The sequence below is a fragment of the Arvicanthis niloticus genome, chromosome 20 (genome assembly GCF_011762505.2).
Source record: "Arvicanthis niloticus isolate mArvNil1 chromosome 20, mArvNil1.pat.X, whole genome shotgun sequence".
Lineage (NCBI taxonomy): Eukaryota > Metazoa > Chordata > Mammalia > Rodentia > Muridae > Arvicanthis > Arvicanthis niloticus.
The window spans coordinates 19089964-19111393 of NC_047677.1; positions in this window are offsets into that span (position 1 = coordinate 19089964).

The window sequence follows — 21430 nt, forward strand, 5'->3', positions numbered from 1 at the left end:
GTATATATTTGTGTGTATATGTTTATATGTGTATATATACATGTATATATATGTATATATAGTCTATATTTTTTATTATCAAATCATAATTTTTACTTTTTAACACAGGGGTTATAAACAGAAAAATGCAGGATGTGGGGAAGGGGATGACACAGGAGCATAGGTGTTCAGGGGGAGTACAGATATCTTTCAGAACAGGGTATCAGCTGGGTAAAGGTTCAGGGGACAGGTTACTATGACTCTGCCTGTGATTCACTTGTCCTTATCTAAGTTGGTACTATCTGCCAAGGCTGCCTATTTACAAGGTCTATGACTACTCAGGCTGGTAAATTTCCACAAAAGCTGTCTGTTTACAATACCTTATAGCCATCAGTTTCAGTGTTTGTCTGCAGAGACCCAAGACTTTGTGTTAGCAGGCATGTATGTCAGGCCGATTGCTGATTTTAGGCTTATGGTTGATTTTAGGCCTTCGGTGTATAAGCAGGGCTGCCCCTGACATCTCCTCCCCTCTCCATGTATAGAGGGGCCTTGGCAATTCTAATCCTGCCAAGGCGGGGATAGAGGCCTCACCTCCAGTAATTAAACGGAATCTTGTAATGGCCTCAGAGAACATTTTAAATTCCTTCTTAAATGCTAATGCTAAAGAAGTTCTCTTGGTATAAGGACTCAAGGACAGCTTTTTTTTTAAACATATTTTTTTTGATTCTTTGGAAATCTCACATCAAGTACCCCAATCTCACTCATTTTCCCCTCCTTCCATATCTTCCTTTAATCTTTGTAACCCTCCCCCGCCCCCTCTCTCCATCTCACCAACCTCTCTGGGTTTTCTAAATCAAATTTAAAGGGATATTAAATATGAATATCATTGTTTTGTCATAGGTCTTTCCCCTTCATCCATTGTGCTCTGACTCTATGCTACATATGCCTGGTGTAGGCTCAACTTCTCACTAATGAGACCACTTAATGTACTGCCCTGAAGGGACAATTTTGAGTACGAGAGCTGGTGCTCTTAGTAGGTGAGGACGACGTGTACAGCATAGGACTGCCTCCAGAAAACCGGAGTGTGTCTGTCCTATTCAGAGCTCCCTTCATGCTGGGCCTGTTTCAAGTCCTAGAAATCACGTGGCTGAAGAGCTGCAGTGTTCTGAACCTCCTTGCATTCTTGATCAATGGGTTCCATCTCTGTCAGTGATGGTGACAGCTGCTAGCATGTTTTCCAACCCCGTGCACTCCATGTTGAGCAGCCTCAGAACCCAGCATCTGCAGTAGTGAACACTGGATGAGGCTGAAGGAAAGCACAAAACAACAGGAACGTTTTGCATCTGTTATCAAGTGTGCCTTCCACTCTGCCCCTAGACCATCCACACTCTCTTTGCTATGTTGCTCTCCTACTCTCAGCCAGTATTTCATTCATTCTCATTTCTCCTCAACATCATCCCATTGTCACTATTCTATACATACATACATACATACATACTACATACATACATACATACATACATACATGCATACATACACACACAATACATACATACATACATACATAATACATACATACATACATGCATACATACATAATACAAACATACATACATGCATACATACATCCAAACATACATACATACATACATACATACATACATACAAACATACAAACATCCAAACATACATACATCCAAACATACATACATCCAACCATCCAATCATCCAACCATCCAACCATCCAACCATCCAACCATCCAAACATCCAAACATCCAACCATCCAACCATCCAATCATCCAACCATCCAACCATCCAACCATCCAAACATCCAACCATCCAACCATCCAACCATCCAATCATCCAACCATCCAACCATCCAACCATCCAAACATACATACATACATACATACAAACACATACATACATCCAAACATCCAAACATACACACATACATACAAACAAACATATATATATATACATACATGTGTTGCTTGTTTCACCAAGAAAAAGAGAGAACTCTGTTTTCCTCCCACAAAATCTAATAGAATCTGAACACACACACTTTCAGTGCTACCACGTGGCATAGCTTTAGAGAATGTACATTACACTCCATAGTCTATGTTAACAAAACCTTCTGGAATCTTGTCAATAGCAATGCACTGTCTCCTAGTGTCTCCACACTTTCATCTCACATTTCGCCTTTGGTCATTTCTTCTTGTTTTGGTTCTTTTATAAACTCTTGTGACAACCACCGTTGACTTCCGAGTGACAACTCTTTCCTGTGCTCAGATGTTACCTGATGTCGCTCTGCCAGTTTGGCTCATAGATCCCCAACTGCCTCCTTCCCAAAGCTTCCTGTCTCAAGCTCTGGCCCTCACTTTCCAGTTTCTTAGTGGATTCACTTCTCAGTTTTCTCATTTGTAAAATATGAAAGAAACTTTTTATCTTAAGGTGGTTTGGATGACTTAAAATTGAATCAGGCCAAGTCCTCAGAGAATGTGTTTTATGAGTGACTGATGTGAGTTGGTAAATGTGCTGCTTTTATTTAGTATTACAGTGTCCCAAGTTATTCTTTTTTGAGATAGGGTCTCACGTATCCCAGACTGGCCTCAAATTCACTATGTATTATGGGAAATCCTTGAACTTCAGATGGTTCTTTCTCCACCTTGTGGAGCCAGCTTGGCAGATCAGCTCCAAACTCAGGAAAATGTCAAATGTAGGTGTCATCTGTTGCCATGACAACCCTGCATACCTTCCCAGAACCTGCTTCTTACACTCACCTGCCATCACAGCCTAAATAAAAAGCAGACTTTTCCCCACCTTCAACCCCCTTTTCTCTTTTCTTTCTCTCTCTCCTCTTTGTCTCTGTTCTTTCCTAATAAAATGTCTGCTATGTGGAACTGTTTTGGCCTGTTGTGGTCTATCTGGACAGGAGCCGCCATTCAACACACCTTGGAGGTTTCAGGTGTGTGCCACCATGCTCATTCTATGTCCTATGTATTTTACTTGATTATTATTTTTCTGTCCACACCATATGAATGATTTCTTTTAGTCTTTTTTTACTTGAAATCTCAGTTATACCAAGGCTCCTAAAATTTGTCTCTAACTCCTGTCCTGAGTTTCAGGTTCTTACGTCTTATTATTTGCTTAGAATCCCCACTTTGATGTCCAACAGGTACTAGACTCTTGACACATCCAAAGTAAAATAATTGGTCACTCATGTCACCCAAACTCCTCCCCTCTATCACTTCCTCTTTCCTCAGACACTCTCATTGCAGTTAACAATATTGCATCTCACCCAGTCACTTAGACCAAAAGCCCAGTAATTGTCCTCACTTGTCATCTAATGTGTAGCCGTACCTCATGGAAGGGCTCTGCTCTGAGCTTACACATCACTTGCTTTGCTTCCAATTTGGTCCAAGCTGTCACCATTTCTTATTTCTTCACAGGGCTCATCTAGCAGGCACCTTCCACCACTTTGCTGATGAAAATTGTTCATTGGTGTTCTGTTGCATAGAATAAAGCTTCCAAATTCAAAATCTGAAGGCTCTCATTTGTTCAAGCTTCCCATGGCATGATCTGCCACTCTTTTCCTTATTCTTACCATAATGAGCCTTACTTCAATATACCCAGCTTCTCTTTGTGTTTGACTAAGATTGAGACTTGCTTTTCTCTCTTCCTGGGACATTTGCTTTCTTTTTTCATCTTCTCAGACCAGCTTGATTTTGTGATTCAAGGCCTTGCTTAAGTATTCCTCATGCAGACCACCTGAAGACCTACCAAACCCCTCTCCTCACTATATAATCCCTTCTTATTTTTACTTAAAATACTCATACTATTTGCTTGTCAACACTTTTTTAAAAATTTTCCCTCACTATAATAAAAGTTAAAAGATTCCAAGGGATTTTTGTACTTACCATGGCTTTCCCTGTGGTTATTACAGTACCTGGCACACACACAGTAAGCATTCAGTGAATTTATTTTATGAATGAATGAATCCCATTTTCTGTGGTACTCCCAAAAGACTCTGCAGAATGAGACAACCTTGTCTCCTTACTCTTCTCTTGCTTTGGGAAGAATTCAGGTTCCTTGTTTTTCTCATCAGTGATTAAATTGTTCTTGCCTGGACATTTTTGAGTACAGGATAGCTTCAGTTGCCTTCATCTGAAGGCAACATTATAATCAAACGCTCTTATCTGAGCTCTTGTCTATTGAATTGGCCAATACACACAGGTACGTCACAAGAGGCTGTGGTATTTACTGATGTGCTTACTAGTTTTAATAGTTTAATAGTTGGGTGTTATGATCCAGTTCCAGCTCGCTTCCTGTTCGCACTTGACTTTCTTCATCTGAGAGCTTGTTTCTTCCCCCCATTGACCTTTTCTTCATCCTCTGTGGTGCCTGTTTGTGTATGGCTGCACCACAGTGTGTGATCATCTAAAGTGAATGCTCCCTGGCCTGTCATTTTGGATAACCATCACATTTCAATTTTGAGAAAAACATTTCATGACACAGCTAGGACAAAGTTAGAATTTATTTATTTTGTTTCTTAGCTCAATCCTCAATAGCAATGAACTAAATTAATGAAACGTGGTGAACTGGGACTTGAGGTTGATCAGCATGGGCTCTGATTTCAATGATGCCCCATATCTATTAGGATGGGCAGTATTTAACTTCTTTGAGTCTCAGCTTATGTTTATTGTTGTTAACATGAATAATCATGTAAATACATGCCAGGGTGAAGATGTACCAGATGGCTGTTATTGTTGTGTGAACTACAACTCTCTGTGACCTTACCTGATGACAATAAATTCCAGGGGTAGAGAGGTGGCTCAGCCGTTAAGAGCACTGACTGCTCTTCTTCTTCTTCTGTTTTTTTCATTTTTTTATTGGATATTTTATTTACACTTCAGATGCCATCCCCTTTCCCCATTCCCCCCCCTTAGAAAACCCCTATCCCATGCCCCCTTTTCCTTTTTGCATTTATACACTTTTTTAAAAAAATGTTAATCAAAGGCTTTATAAGTTTGGTAATGCTCAATCAGAGGTGTAACCCACTACCCAACCTAGGTATATCAACTATCGTGAACATCTGCCTCCCTGTCTCCTCCCTCTTTCTCTCTCTCATCACCTAGCTTCTCCTCTCCTTCTTCTCCTCCTCCTCCTCTCCTTACTCCTTCTCCTCCTCTCAGTACTCCTTACACCTTAACTCCTCCTACATATCACCCTTCTTGTTAAAATAAAACTTTTCTCTCAAAATACAATTAGAGCATAATTATGCCAATTTGTACCAGTGAGGTACAAGATAGTCCTAATACCCACTCCATCATTTTGTTGACTAACCAGAATCTCTGTTATCTCTCCTAACTAAAACACTTAGTTCTGAACCTGGCTTTTTCCTTGGCTTTAGAATGAATGTCAGCTGAAAACCATCCACTCAAATCTTTTCTCTCAAGGTAAATAGCCAGTCCCCACTCCTCTTCTAATATCTCAATGCCCATAATCAGCTTGAAGAAGCTAATGAAGAGTCAGCGTCCCTATTCTCTGGGCTTGGGGACTAAGGTGGTAAATGTTGGGCTGTCTTTCTAGGAAAAAGTAGTGGTTTTGTGGGAATAGAGAGGATTAGCTAGGGTTTATTGCATAGCCATAACCTATTGGGTAGAAATCTGTACAATTATTATCAAGATGAAGATATAATTTCTTAAATGGCACCAGTTTACTTTGATTACAAATTTTAAGGTTTTCATTGGTACGAGCTTCTTATTGATATAAAAGTGAGATGAATATTGTTACTCTCATAGGCACTGACTGCTCTTCTAGAGGTCTAGCAACCACATGGTGACTCACAACCATCTGTAATGAGATCTGATGCCCTCTTCTGGTGTCTCTGAAGACAGCTACAGTGTACTCATATACATAAATAAATAATTCTTTTTTAAGAAGTTCTTTAAAAAACCCAAAAATTCTATATAGAGTTAGGCATTTTTTTTTTATTCGATCTTTCATTTACACTTCAGATACCATCCCGTTTCCCCATTCCCCCCCTTAGAAAACCCCTATCCCATGCCCCCTTTTCCTTTTTGCATTTATACATTTTTTTAAGAAATGTTAATCATAGGCTTTATAAGTTTGGTATTGTTCAATCATAGGTGTAACCCACTACCCAACCTAGATATATCAACTATCTTTGACTGGTGGAGATACATGAACATCTGCTTCCCTGTCTCCCCCCTCTATCTCTCTTTCATCACCTAGCTTCTCCTCTCCTTCTTCTTCTCCTCTTCTTACTCCTTTTCTTCCTCTCAGTACTCCTCCCACCTTAGCTCCTCCTACACATCACCCTTCCTGTTAAAAGGAAACTTTTCTCTCAAAATACAATTAGAGCATAATTATGGAGTTAGGCATTTTTTACTCATTAGTATTTTTGAACCAGAATTTATTCGTTTTTTTTTTTTCTTTTAAACCAAGAGAGTATAACTTTGTTCAGTATCACCCCCATTCTCACTCTTAGAATTGCCTAATCTATTTTATTTAGAAAAATGAAAACAATATTTTTACAGTTTGAAGATGTTACTTATCATGACAAAACTGAGAGCTATAATTTATCTCAATGTTTGGAAGAGAATGAGACGTGTATAGATGTGAGGTATAGAATATATACATTTCATGACTAGATCTTCAGCTGCTTCGGAATATAGTGAGACATGCAGCTGTGAAGCTTGACTTTTTTTTTTTTTTTTTTTTTTTCAAGATCAGAGAGTTGGGATGTCTCTGAGAATTGTAGCCAAGAGTTGGAATATTTTGAAATGATCATGCCATGAGCAAATTGATACAGGACTATTTACAGTAGTTACGTTGCAGAACCATGCCAGGTGTCCATCAGCAGACAGGTGGAAGAGCTGTGTTGGTTTCTTCACTCCTGTGGGAGAGTTGAGGTTTTCTTCTACTTATATAGAAGTCCAACATTGCTTCTAGCTGTCCTTCCTCAATTTCTCTCAGGTACTGTCTTATTTATTTCCTAATGAATTTCCGGTATAGAAATCTGTTTCTGTGATTGTTCTTATGCATCTTGGCCTGAGACAAAAGAACCCTTGGAAAATTTTATGATAAAAAGAATACAACCCAAACCAAGTGACTGAAATTGCGTTTAAAGAAGAGGATAAATTTAAAAAATATTCATAAAGTAGAGTGAGCAGAACCAACTCCTCTGTCTGTCTTTGTCACACTCTCTCTGTCTCTGTCTCTCTCTGTCTCTGTCTCTCTCTGTCTCTCTCTGTCTCTGTCTCTGTCTCTCTCTCTTTCTCATTGTGGTTAGGGATTATGATCAGGATGAGCAACGAAGAAGATGAAGAAGATGAATTTTAGAATAGCCTCCTGTGTTATGATTTAAAATAACTAGGTGGTGGGAGGTCCCTGAAGGCTTTTCTGGAAAAACAATCCCAATGAGGGAAAAATGCAACTGGGTTTAGCTCTATATGGGTAACAAGTATTGGTCCAAGACTTCTTGTAGGTTGTCATGAGCTCATTTGCTTTATTTTATTTTTTTGTCCATATCTAAGCATAGCACAATTTTGAAAAAAAAATCAGAAAACAATGAACTCAGACCCGTGATTACATGTTTACATTGAAGCTCTTTACCCAGTACATATGGCTCCATCCATAATATGGGTTCTTGCTGACTCAGAAACAATGTTCATGACAAGGGTCTAGGGAAAATGACTGAGGTAAATCTCATATAAGGGTGGGTTTTATGGCCTAGAAGTAATACTCAAGGCTTTGGAAGGAAAGAGTTAGAAAGAAAGGAAAGGGAAACATAAATTCTGGGAGATATAGGAAGAGCCTGGCTTACGAGACAGCAAAGGACCCCCAGGTTGTAAGCTACATCCCTTCCCAGTAGAAGTTTCCTGCTCAGGCCCTCCTTCCTTCTGCCTCCCATGACTATTTTGTTCCCCCTTATAATTGGGACTCAAGCACCCTCCCTTAGGCCTTCCTTCTTGTTTAACTTCTTTAGGTCTTTGGGGTGCATTATGAATATTCTGTACTTTTGGGGTGATATCCACTTATCAGTGAGAACATATCATGCATGTTTGTCCTTTGGGATCTGGGTTACCTCACTCAGGATGATATTTTCTAGGTTTATCCATTTGCCTGCAAAGCTCATGATGTCCTTGATTTTAATAACTGAATACTATTCCATTGTGTAAACGACCACATTTTCTGTACCTATTCTCTTGTTGAAGTACATCTTGGTTGTTTCCAGTTTCTGGCTCTTATGAATAAAGCTGCCATGAAAGTATTTGAACAAGTGTCCTTTTGGGATAGTGGAGCATCTTTTGGGTATATGCCTATTTTCAATTTTCTGAGAAACCACCAGATTGATTTCCAGATTTGTTGTACAAGTTTGTAATCCCAACAGCAATGGAAGAGTGTTCTCCTTTCTTCACATTCTTGCCAGATTGAGCTAGCACTTGAATTTTTGGTCTTAGAAATTCTGATTGGTGTAAGGTGAAATATCAGAGTCATTTTGAATCTTGAACATTTCTTCAAGATCTTCTTGGTGGTTCCTCAGAAAACTGGACATAGCATTACCTGAGGATCCAGCTATACCATTCCTGGGCATATACCCAGAAGATGCTCCAACATATAACAAGGACACATGCTCCACTATGTTCATAGCAGCCTTATTTATAATAGCCAGAAGCTGGAAAGAACCCAGATGTCCCTCAACAGAGGAATGGATACAAAAAATGTGGTACATTTACACAATGGAGTATTACTCAGCTATTAAAAATAATGAATTTGAGAAATTCTTAGGTAAGTGGATGGAACTAGAAATTATCATCCTGAGTGAGTTAATCCAATCACAAAAGAACACACATGGTATCTACTCACTGATAAGTGGATATTAGCCCCAAAGCTTGGAATAGCCAAGACTCAACTCACAGACCACATGAAGCTCATGAAGAAGGAAGACCAAGTGTGGATGCCTCGGTTCTACTTAGAAGGAGTAACAAAAATACTCAAAGAAACAAATATGGAGACAAAGTGTGGGACAGAAACTGAAGGAGGGGCCGTCTGGAGACCATTCCACCTGGGTATCCATCCCATGTACAGTCACCTAAGCTAGACACTGATGTGGATGGCTGGAAGTACATGCTGACAAGAACATGATATAGCTGTCTCCTTAGAGGTCTGCCAGAAACTGACACATTCAGAGGACAAAGCTCACAGCCAACCACCAATATGATCAAGGGTTTCCCAATGGAGAAGTTAGAGAGAGGACTGAAGGAGCAGAAAGGGTTTGTGACCCCATGAGGAGAGCAACAATACCAATCAACCAGAGCTCCTCAGGGTCTAAACCACCAGCCTGGAGCACATAGGGAGGGACCCATGACTCTAGCTGTATATGTAGGGGAGGATGGCCTTGTCGGGCATAGGTGGCAGAGGAGATTCTTGGTCCCATGAAGGATGAACACAGAGTGTGTCGGGGGGGGGGGATGTGAGGGTGGGGAGGGGGTAGTGGGGGTGGGGGGTAGGTGGGGCACAGCCTCATAGAAGCATGAGGAGGGGGGATGGGATAGGAGGTTTCTGGGTGGTGGGGGGAAGTGGGGTAAGGGGATAAAATCTGAAATGTAAATATAATACACAATAAAAAATTTTTAAAAAGAGAACTCTCTGTTTATCTCTGTACCCCATTTTTAAAATTGGGTTTTTTGGTTTTTTAGTCTAACTTCTTGTGTTCTTTATAGCCCTCTGTTGGATGTAGAGTTAGTGAAGATTTTTTTCTAATCTGTAGGCTTCAGTTTTGTCCTATTTGATCCAAAATTGATCCTGTCTAAAAGAAATGCAGAGACAAAGATGAAGGACTGAAGGATTGACCAACTAGTGACCAGCCCAACTTGAGCACTATCCCATGGGCAAGCACAAATCCCTGATTCTATTAGTGATGTTATGTTATCCTTGTAGACAGGAGCCTGGCACAGCTGTCTTGAGAGGATCTACCAGCACCGGACTGAGAGAGATGCAGATATCTACAGCCAAACACTGGACAAGGTCAGGGTCCCCTGTGGAAGAGTTAGGGGAGGGATTGAAGGCACTGACGGGGACGGCAACCCCATAGAAGGACCAACATTGTCAACTAATCTGGGCCCCTGGGAGCTCCCAGAAACTGAGATACCAACCGAAGAGCATACATGGAACGGTTCAAAGCCCCCAAAGCATTTGTAGCAGAGGGGTGCCTTGTCTGGCCTCAGTGAGAAAAAATGTGCCTAATCCTTCAGAGACTTGATGCACCAGAATTGGGGGGATACAAAGGGTAGGCTGCCCTCTCAGAGGTGAAGGGAAGGAAGGATGGGGAGAGAAATTCTGTGAGAGGAGACTGGGAGGGGGAGCAGCATTTAGGATGCAAATAAATTACTTAATAATAATAAAGAACTGTTTTTTAGTATCTGCCTCTCTGTCTAACTACCTATATATAGGAAAATTTTTACCTGTAGGCTTCATATCTGTGATTTAGACAACTATGGATTGAAGATATTTAAAAACCATTTTTGCGCTTCTTGAAAGTTTATTCTTGCCTTGTCATTGCAGCATGAACTTTGTAGTATATGATGCTAAGATTGTATTAAGTATAATGAATAATGTAGGGGTATATGGGAGGATACACACAGGTTATGTGAAAATATAACAAGTTTAAGGAAAAGTTGAGGTAGATTTTGGTATCCATGAGATTTCCTTTGTATACCAGGGGTTTGTGTGTGTGTGCATGTGTGTATTAGTCAGGGTTCTCTAGAGTCACAGAACTATTGGTAGTCTCTATATAGTTAGGGAATTTGTTGATGACTTACAGTCTCTAGTCCAACTCCCCAACAATGGTCAGCAGCAGCTGTGAATGGAAATCCAAGGATCTAGCAGTTGCTCAGTCCCATAAGGCAAGCAGGTGAAGAAGGGCAAGTCTTCCTTCTTCCAATGTCCTTATGTAGGTCTTCAGTAGAAGGTGTGGCCTGAATTAAAGGTGTGTACCAACACGGCTGGATCTGGGACTTGCTTTGTTACAGATGACCTTGAACTCGAGATCTCCCTGTCTTGATCTCCTGTGATTCATAGGCAATATGCCTCAAGATCTCCATGCCAAGATCCAGGTCAGAAACTTGTATCTCCCAGTTTCAAGATCAAGATCACAGGTGAGCCTTCCAATTCTGGATAACAGTTCATTCCAGATATAGTCAAGTTGACAACCAGGAATAGCCACTACACTGTGTGTGTGCATATGTTTGTGTGTGTGCATGTGTATGTGTGTGTATAACATTCTTGTATGTATTTAATATGTATAACACAAATGCTATTAAGTATATATATATGCACATTTAGACCCTGACTGAGTTACCCCTCTAAGCTCATACAATACCTGGAAATTGGTTCCTACAGGCTTTTCTTTCTCTGAGGAAGCAGTACCCTGGGCAGCAAGCACATACAGCTAACGAAGCCAGTGCTAAACCCCTTTCCTACCAGCCAGGACTAAGAAAGGACATTGAGGATATAGATGCAAGGTATGAGGAGTGGCAACTTTGCTGACTCCCACGAACTCCCACTCCATTCCCCTCCCCTTTGCCTCTAAGAGGGTACTCTCCTACCCACCCACTCCCGTGTCATGTCTCTAGTAACTCCCTTCTCTGGGGTGTCAAGCCTCCAAAGGACCAAATTTCTCCCCTCAAAGAAGACCTCAGAAGATGAAATATGCATAATATATGAAATATGCATAATAATATTCCAAAATATGCATGCTCATGGATCAGTAGGATGAACATAGTAAAAAATGGCCATCTTACCAAAATCAATCTACAGATTCAATGCAATCCTCATAAAATTCCAACTCAATTCTTCACAGGGATAGAAAGACCAATTCTCAACTGCGTCTGGAATAACAAAAACACAGGATAACAAAAACAATTCTAAACAATAAACGAACTTCTGGGGGAATCGTCATTCATGACCTCAAGCTGTACTACAGAGCAATAGTGATAAAACCTGCATGGAATTGGTACAGAGACAGACAGGTAGATCAATGGAATAAAACTGTATACCCAGAAATAAAACCACACACTTATGGTTACTTGATCTTTGACAAAGAAACCAAAACCATCGAGTGGAAAAAAGACAGCATTTTCAACAAATGGTGCTGGTTCAACTGAGTGTCTGCATGTAGAATGTAAATTGATCCATTTTTTTAAATCTTCTTCTACAAAGCTTAAGTCCAAGTGGATCAAGAACCTCCATGTAAAACCAGATATGCTGAGTCTAATAGAAGAGAAAGTGGGAAAGAGCTTTGAACACATCAGCACAGGGGAAAATTTCCTGAGCCAAACACCAGTGGCTCAGGCTCTAAGATCAACAATGGACAAATGGGACCTCATAAAACTGAGAAGTTCTGTAAGGCACAAGACACTGTCAGTAGGACAAAACAGCAACCTACAGATTGGGAAAAGATCGTTACCAACCCTACATCCGATAGAGGGCTAATATCCAAAATATGCAGGCCCGGCTTTTATTGTAGTTAGGAAAATTCCAGGGAGGGATATGCACCCTTTTTACCTTTACTGGTCAGCTCTATCTCTAGAGGTCTAGCTGATTCTACAATTCGTTAGGCTCTGGAGACTTCTCAGGGGGTTTGTTATGCATTCTAGCTACCCATTCTTACTTTAGGCCAGATAACTACATGTCCTCGGATTGGCTGCCCGCAGCTGTGGTGGGCTGATCACAGGTTCCTGGATATGAGCTCTCTCATTTCTGGGAAACAGAAACTTATTGCCTACTTTTCCAAACTGCCAGTGTGCTGTCTGACAGCCTGGCTCTGGTTAACTCAGTCCTTTCCGTATTATTCAGAGTCATTTCAAAACCGTTGGAAATTTTGTTCTTTTTTTTTTTTTTAAACAGAAATTCATTGAAAAATGTTCTTATGAAACTCAAGTCATCAACTCAAACACATTGTAAAAGAAAATGTTATAGAGCAGAATCATACATACTTTAGTATGTATGAAAATTTGATCCACGGTGAAAATGATGATCAGAAAATATGAAAAAAAAAAATCCTCATTTTCCATGATTGAATCATCATGTCTCCATGGGAGCAGGAGCCATGCCTGTACAAGTGTTGCAGTTTATGACACGATAATTTTGAAGTTGAGGTGAGGAGTTTCCATGTTCATGGGCTGTGGGATGTGAAGTAGTACGTATGCAACAGGCACTTGCTTTGTGCTCAGAACCAAGGCTGCAGGCAAGTCCCATCCTGCAACGTAACCAAGTGCTGTCTGAGCAATTTGGGTTTACTCTACGCTGAGTCTTCAGTTAATTTTTGGTTGTGGTCCATTTAGCAACTTTTTCCTTTTGTTGTTTCTGTAGGTTCTCTTCAGTTATGGTTTGTCATGTGGGATCATGACCCATGGTTTAAGAAACTGGGGTAGAAAGGCCTTCTGACTTCTGGCTTTGAGCAGGCAATAAATGTTGTCTGTGTTTTATGTTTGCTGTTCCTAACGGTCAAGCAGTGAGTGGATGTTCTAGTGCCATGATCTATGTGAGCAGGGCTTACAGGCAATTGTTTTCCTTGCCAAAAAAAAAAAAAAAAAAAAAAAAAAAAAAAAAAAAAAGTCAACAAATAGAGCAGTTCTTTCTTTCTTTCTTTCTTTCTTTCTTTTTTCTTTCTCTCTCTTTCTCTCTTTCTTTCTTTCTTTTTTCTTTCTCTCTCTTTCTCTCTTTCTTTCTTTCTTTCTTTTTTCTTTCTCTTTCTCTCTTTCTTTCTTTCTTTCTTTCTTTCTTTCTTTCTTTCTTTTTTTCTTTTCACTTCAACAAATGACTGTCTAGGCCTTATATAAAGAGAGGGCATTTATTCTATTAGTGTGACTTATCTGAGTGTGGCTTTTTATTTGTTTGTAAATTATGACTACTTGTATGCATATATACACACACACATACACACACACACATACACACACATACACACACACATTACATACACATTTAGCATCTTAACATTTTTTTTTTTTTCAAATGCTCGTTTTATTTGCTGATTAGGCAAGTGGGTGTTAGTATAGTCTCCAGTTCTTTAGAAGCACATTTGATATGATAATTTGGTCTTTCATGATTCTTTCTCAGAGGCAACATTAGTCAGCATACTTACATGATAGATATACATTTGGACATACCCTTGTCATCTCCTTTACCTTTACAAAAAATGTGACTAGTCTTTCTTCTATTTTTTTTTTCTTTTTTTTCCACTAGTAATGAAACATGTAGGGAGACAGCTGGTCTCGATATGCTGTACTTTTATTTTTCACTTTTATCTTTACATTACAGTTCATTTAGGCTTGCACTCACACCAGCCCAAGATTTCTGGTTTTAAAGCATTTGTTATTACTGCAGGGAAACTATCCTTCATAACATTAAAAGCCAAGCATGTATAATATTTTGCTTAACTTTCATATCCTCTCTTGGTTTTCGGTTACTCTCTTAGTTCAAAGCTATCGTTATCAGAACATTGAAAAGGAGTAGGGCTATTTGCCAGAGATCTTCTGATAGTTCTTATCCAGGATCCTTGGGGTCCAGATATGCATTAGAAATCATGGTCGTTAGCTGTCGGAGTTGTGTGCTTTGAAGGGATTTAGGGGATGTCAAGAAGTACAGACAATGAACTTAACTATATTTGCGGCCCCACTCCACCCTAACTACCCAGTTTTGCTGCCGCCGTCCATGACCAAGTCACACTGAGTTTTGCTCTAAAGCTACAAATCTCTCATTTCTTAGGAGTTTGTTGCTTCCTGTTATTTTTGTTAATAGTGGAGGCATTGTTTGTGTGGTTATCCTCTTTTGGGTTTGTTGGAAGAGGATTACTTTCTTGCTCTTTCTGGGGCATAATTTCCTCCTTGTATTGAAGCTTTCCCGCTATTATCCTTTGTAATGCTGGGTGTATAAAAAGATATTGTGTAAATTTGGTTTTCACATGAAATATCTTGGTTTCTTCTCATTGTGTCCTGAATTTCTTGGATGTTTTGTGTTAAGAACTTTTTGCATTTTGTGTTTTCTTTGACAGTTGTGTCAATATTTTCTATGGTATCTTCTGCACCTGAGATTCTCTCTTCTATCTCTTGTATTCTGTTGGTGATGCTTGTGTCTGTGACTCCTGATTTCTTTCCTAGGTTTTCTATCTCCAGGGTAGTCTCCCTTTGTGATTTCTTGATTGTTTCTACTTCCATTTTTATGGCCTGGATGGTTTTGTTCAATTCCTTCACCTGTTTGGTTGTGTTCTCTTGTAATTCTTTCAGGGATTTTTGTGTTTCCTCTTCAAGGGCTTCTACCTGTTTACCAGTGTTCCCCTCAATTTCTTTGAGAGTGTTATTTATTTCCTTCTTAAGGTCCTCTATCATTGTCATTAGAAGTGATTTTAGATCTGACTCTTGCTTTCCTGGTGATATGGGGAATTTGGGACTTTCTAATATGGGAGAACTAGGTTCTGATGATGCTGAGTTCCTTGGGTTGCTGATGCTTATGTTCTTGCCCTTGCCTTTCGCAACCTGGATCTCCTTGGTGCTACCTGTCCTGTCTCTGACTGGAGCCTGTCTTTCCTATTATCTTGGTTGTGTCAGAACTATTTGGGGTGGGTGTTGCTGCTAGGGTTAGAGCTGAGGCCCAAGATCTGCTCAGTGCTCAGGTGGAGACAGGAAGGAACCAGTGCTCCGGGCTAGGAGTGAATTCCTGGGTCCCTGTGAGTCCTGGTTACTCCTTGTTTGGGGCGAGTGTTGCTGTTTCCTTACCTGAAATACTGCCTGGGTTAGAGCTCCTGGGAGCCCAGCTTCCTCTGGGTTTTGTGAGATTGGGTGCAGAGTTGCCACCCCGTGACCCGTTCAGTGCTCTGGCCCAGACTGGAAGTTGCATCTTAACATTTTTCAAGTTTATTTTTTAACTTTTTCACTTTATATCCCTCTCATTGTCCCACTTTTGGTCACCCACTCCCAGAATTCTCCCATGCCCCCTTCATTTCTCCCCTGAGTGGGTAGGGGCTTCCTGGGGGTACTCCTCCCACCCAGGCATTTCAGGTCTCTGTGTGGCTAGGTACTTCCTCTCCCACTGAGGCCAGACAAAGCATACCAGCTAGAAGAACATATCCCACATACAGGCAACAGTTTTTGGAATAGCCCCCTCTCCAGTTGTTTGAGACCCACATGAAGACCAAACTGCACATCTGCTACATATATGTGGGGAGGCCTAGGTCCAGCCCATGTATGTTTTTTGGTTGGTGGTTCAGACTGAGAGCCCCAAGGGTCCAGGTTAGTTAACTCTGTTGGTCTTCCTGTAGAGTTCCTGTCCCCTTATGAGCCCATAATCCTTCGTCTTATTCTTCCCTAAGAGTCCCCAAGCTTCATCCACTGTTTGGCTGTGGGAGTCTGCATCTGTCTGAGTCAGCTGCTGGTGGAGCTTCTCAGAGGACAACATGCTCCTGTCTGTAAGCATAACAGTATCACTAATAGTGTCAGGGATTGGTACTTGTTCATGGGATGGGTCTCAAGTTGGGCCAGTTATTGGTTGGTCATTCTCTTAGTCTGTGCTCCATCCACTGTGCATGTATTTGTTGTAGACAGGATAAATTTGGGGTTGAAAGTTTTGTGGGTGGGTTGGTATCTCTATCACTCCGCTGGGGTTCCTGCCTGGCTACTTTAGCATTTTCAACTGTGTAGTTCAGTAGCATTTACTATCTCATACTCTGTGACCATCTTTAGAGCTGGCTTCTCCTTCCTTCCTTCCTTCCTTCCTTCCTTCCTTCCTTCCTTTCTTTCTTTCTTTCTTTCTTTCTTTCTTTCTTTCTTTCTTTCTCTCCTTTCTTTCTTTCTTTCTTTCTTTCTTTCTTTCTTTCTTTCTTTCTTTCTTTCTTTCTTTCGTTTTTTTAAGACTGTGTTAAGTCATTTGGGCCTAGAATAGCTCATATAAGTTTATAGTTTAAAACAAAAAAAATAGTATCTTCTATCATTGGAGGTAGACACCTCACTGGCTATAATCATGATACAGGTATACTTGTAAACTTGTATTCCTTTTTCAGGACCCCAGGAAAAACAAACTTCCTTGCTTTTTTTCAGCTTTGAGAAGGTACTCCAGTTCTCGACATGTACTTTCCTCCTTGCTTTTCATTAGGCCAATAACACAGCTTTCATCCTCAGTCTTGCTCACTGATGTTTCTCCTTTACTTTCATCCTTTACTTTGATGGACCCTTGAATTCATACAGATAACCTGGGATTGCCTCCACTTTGAGGTCAGTTGATGACAACCCTGAAGCTGATCTTCAATGGATCTGTAATGGACTCTAGGTAGGCATCTTCTGGGAAGGCTCATCTGGCTCTCCACATGCAGCAGCCTGAGAACTACCAGTATACTTTTAGACCATGGCAGAGTTTCTCCACCACCTGCCTGTCAGTTAACTCTTTCCTGGACAGAGGGAATTGCAGAATAGGAAAATGAGTTCTGTTTTATTATATTTTTGTGAATATAAGATTGATTGTTATTAAAAACCATAAGTAGAATTTGAGATATCTGCAATGTGTGACACTGTTCTTAGATAATTTGTCTTAGACTATGTTTAATTGAGGGATGGGATATTCCAGGTTGACATTTCTTAGGGAGGTAAAATATACAATTCTCTTGAAAGTACAAGATAACCATTCATGATAATTTTTATTTTTTGTAAATACTTTTAATTTAAAAAATTGCTGACATTTTATGCCTAAAACTCATGAGGAAAATGAATAATAAAGCTTCTAATCAAATATGGCTTGGCATTATGTGTTCAAAATTGTTCTTTAAGAGTAGAAACAGAATTCTAAGCCATGAGCTATTTGAAGACACAGGGTATACATTGTGTGAGAATACTTATCTCTGATAGCTGTAATTTTATAAATTATTTTAAAGACAGAAATCCTGTTTTAATATATCTGTGAACACAGACAAGAAATATTGAAATACGTATCAAACTTAAATCTTCCTATCTGATGTGAGTTATACGCTACAAAATAATGGACCATCTTTTGCATTTGAGGATGACATTGTAAACTCATTGCTGGTAGCAAAGACATTCCACAGTAACAAAAACTGGACCTCTGCTCTCTCTCTCTCTCTCCTCTAGATGTCTTACTTGAACTAAAGGTCAGAAAGTCACTCAGACAACATTGCTGAGGGCCTTTTGTGTGCAAATTACCATGGATAATTCAGGACAGCATATAAAAATAGCCTGTCAAACTTGAAAATTCTTTGCCATGTATTGATAAAAGGGTATACACAGAAATAGTCTTCTGATTAATTTAGAAGTTATTCCTGCATATGTCACAGGAATGCAAACTGGTATATTCATGAAAGTTTTATCATGTAAATAAATGCTATGTTAACGTGATATATATATGTTATATATATTCACATAATATTAATTAAAGAATGAATTGATGGATTCATATCTGGGTTTGATTTCTACATCTAGCCAATATGGATGTTAGCGTACTTGGATCTGACATGTGTCACAGGACTTAAAAGTGGAAGATTATTTTCTAATTTGCACACTGAAGCTAAGCACAGCAATGTTCAATCACACATCAATGCTTAAATCCCCCCGACATGGCTCATTTTTAAACATACTTGCTGAGAGGCTTTTGAAGGGTGATTATTATTCAATTGAAAATTCTTCTAAGTTTTTATGAATTTATAAAATGATTTTCCAGCTGTGCCTGCAGATTGCTACAGATGTTGCTTTCCAGGCTATAAGATTTAATGAGCTTATTTCATAGGCTAAAGAGCTTGGAGTCAGGGTGATTAGTTATGGCCTCCACTCTGGAAGGGTGACCCTTGGTCATTTAGTTGGTGGGGAACCAAACAATCATTTTGAGCATTGGCTGCTTTTGCAGAGGACCCTAACTTAATCCCTAGAACATACATGGCAGTTCACAATTGTGTGTTTTAGGAGATCAGATGCCCTCTTTTGGCTTCTGCAGGCACTAGGCATACATGAGGTACACATACATGCAGGCAGGCAAAATATTCATGCACATTAAATAAAGTAAAAGTTTAAAAACAGTTTTATACTTTGAGGTGTATGAGATGCTAACATAAGTAACAACAGGCTCTGCTCACCTATGACTGATAACATTGACTCATGTCTTTTATTTCTTCTTAAGTTTTAATTAATTCAATGTTAGTTTTGAAACTGGGTCTCATGGTGTAACCCTGGTTTGTTAGAACTTGCAATGTAGAACAGGCTAGTCTTGAACTCATATTGAGCCAATCGTCTGTGCCTTCTAAAGGCCGGGAATAAAGGTGTGTACCATCATGCCCAACTTTATCCTTACTTTTAAAGAAATTAAACATAGGTTAATAAGATGGCTCGGGAGATAAAGGCACTTGCCTCCAAGCCTGTCAACCTGAGTTTGATTTCCAGGAGGCATATGGTAGAAGGAGGCTGGTTTCAACAAGCTGTTCTTTAACCTCCATACACTTGTATATACACACACTCACAAACACACCATATGTCCACCCATACACACATGCTCACATACATGCATACATGCTCATACACATACATACAGGCACACACACTCACACACATGCACACGCATACACACATTCACACAAACTCTCTCACACACACATGTGTGCACACATACCCATATACATAATTAAATAAACAAAAAGAACAAAAGTAAACTTAATTTTAAAAGAAGGTAGTAACAATGTCTTTGTGTGTTTGTATGCATGCTTTTTTTATGTAAAATAAAAGGAAATTTAATGGGTCCCATGAAAACCTTATATAAAAAAGGGCCCTGTAGATTCCTTCTCCCTAACCTGAGTAGCTGAAGCCGCCGCCTTCAGGGTTTGCCAACCAGAGGCCCAGTTAATCAGTTAACAAAGAATGCAGAGTTATAGGACAAAGGGCTGCTGAGTCATCCCAGGAATGAAGATAAGAGTCTGCTCTGGACAGCTTCCTATATTGAATTCTAAGAAGAAATTGAGCATCCTTGAAGTTACTCCAGTTGTGGTGAGATAGCCACCAGGCAAGAATTGCCACTTTCCTTCTACAGACAAATTACTGTCCAGAGAAGGACACACTTGCAGAATAGTCGACTGATTATATCTGCCTAGACAGAGTAATCAGCCCTTAATAATTCTGCAGCACTAAGGTCTGTCAGATGATCCTGGGCCAGAAGGCAGAAGAACAGATGCTCCAACATTTTGAAGTAGAGCGAGTGTCCAGGAGTTCAGAGATTTCTATAAATTGGCTAAGTTTTAGAAGCTATGCTTTGTGCTTCCCACAATTATAGTTAACTCAGTCATTCTGGATTTCTGACAGGGTTGAAAACTTATAGATATTTACCTTGAGAGAAAAGATTTGAGTGGATGGTCGGCAGCTGACATTCATCCTAAAGCCAGGTTCAGAACTAAATGTTCTAGTTAGGATAGATGACAGAGGTGCTGGTTAGTCAACAAAAGGATGGACTGGGTATTAGGACTATCTTGTACCTCACTGGTAAAAATTGGCATAATTATGCTCTAATTGAATTTTGAGAGAAAAGTTTCATTTTAATAGGAAGGGTGATGTGTAGGAGGAGCTAAGGTGGGAGGAGTACTGAGAGGAAGAAAAGGAGTAAGAAGAGGAGAAGAAGAAGGAGAGGAGAAGCTAGGTGATGAAAGAGAGAAAGAGGGGGGAGACAGGGAGGCAGATGTTCATGTATCTCCACCAGTCAAAGATAGTTGTTATATCTAGGTTGGGTAGTGGGTTACACCTATGATTGAACAATACCAAACTTATAAAGCCTATGATTAACATTTTTTAAAAAAAATGTATAAATGCAAAAAGGAAAAGGGGGCATGTGATAGGGGTTTTCTAAGGGCGAGGGGAATGGGGAAAGGGGATAGCATCTGAAGTGTAAATAAAATATCTAATAAATAAATGAAAAAAGAGAAAAAAAAAGAAACATTTATTCAAAGGAAACGTCCAAGCATTACTTTAGGAAACATTTATTCGATGCCTAATATACATCAGAAATGATGTTATTTTCTGGGTACATGCTGATGATTGTTGCAAAATAAGTAAAAGATATAATCTTACCTTAATCTTAAAGCTATTGTCCCATATATGCCAGATTGCTCTCCTGAGATTGAGCACGCTGATGAACCATCAATCATTTTAATTTCCTGCATCTTTATTAATATTTTCCTTAGTTTTATTTATTTTTTTTGCTAATTTAATAGTGAGATAATTGCACATTAAACATTTTAGTTTGATTCTGTAGCCTCACATATATACATGTATATGTATATTTATGTATATATATTCAAAATAAATTTTAGAAAATTGGCAAAGAAAAAAAAAAAAAGAGATAAACATCCGCCTGCAGGAACTGCACCCCGCCCCCATGGACTGGTTC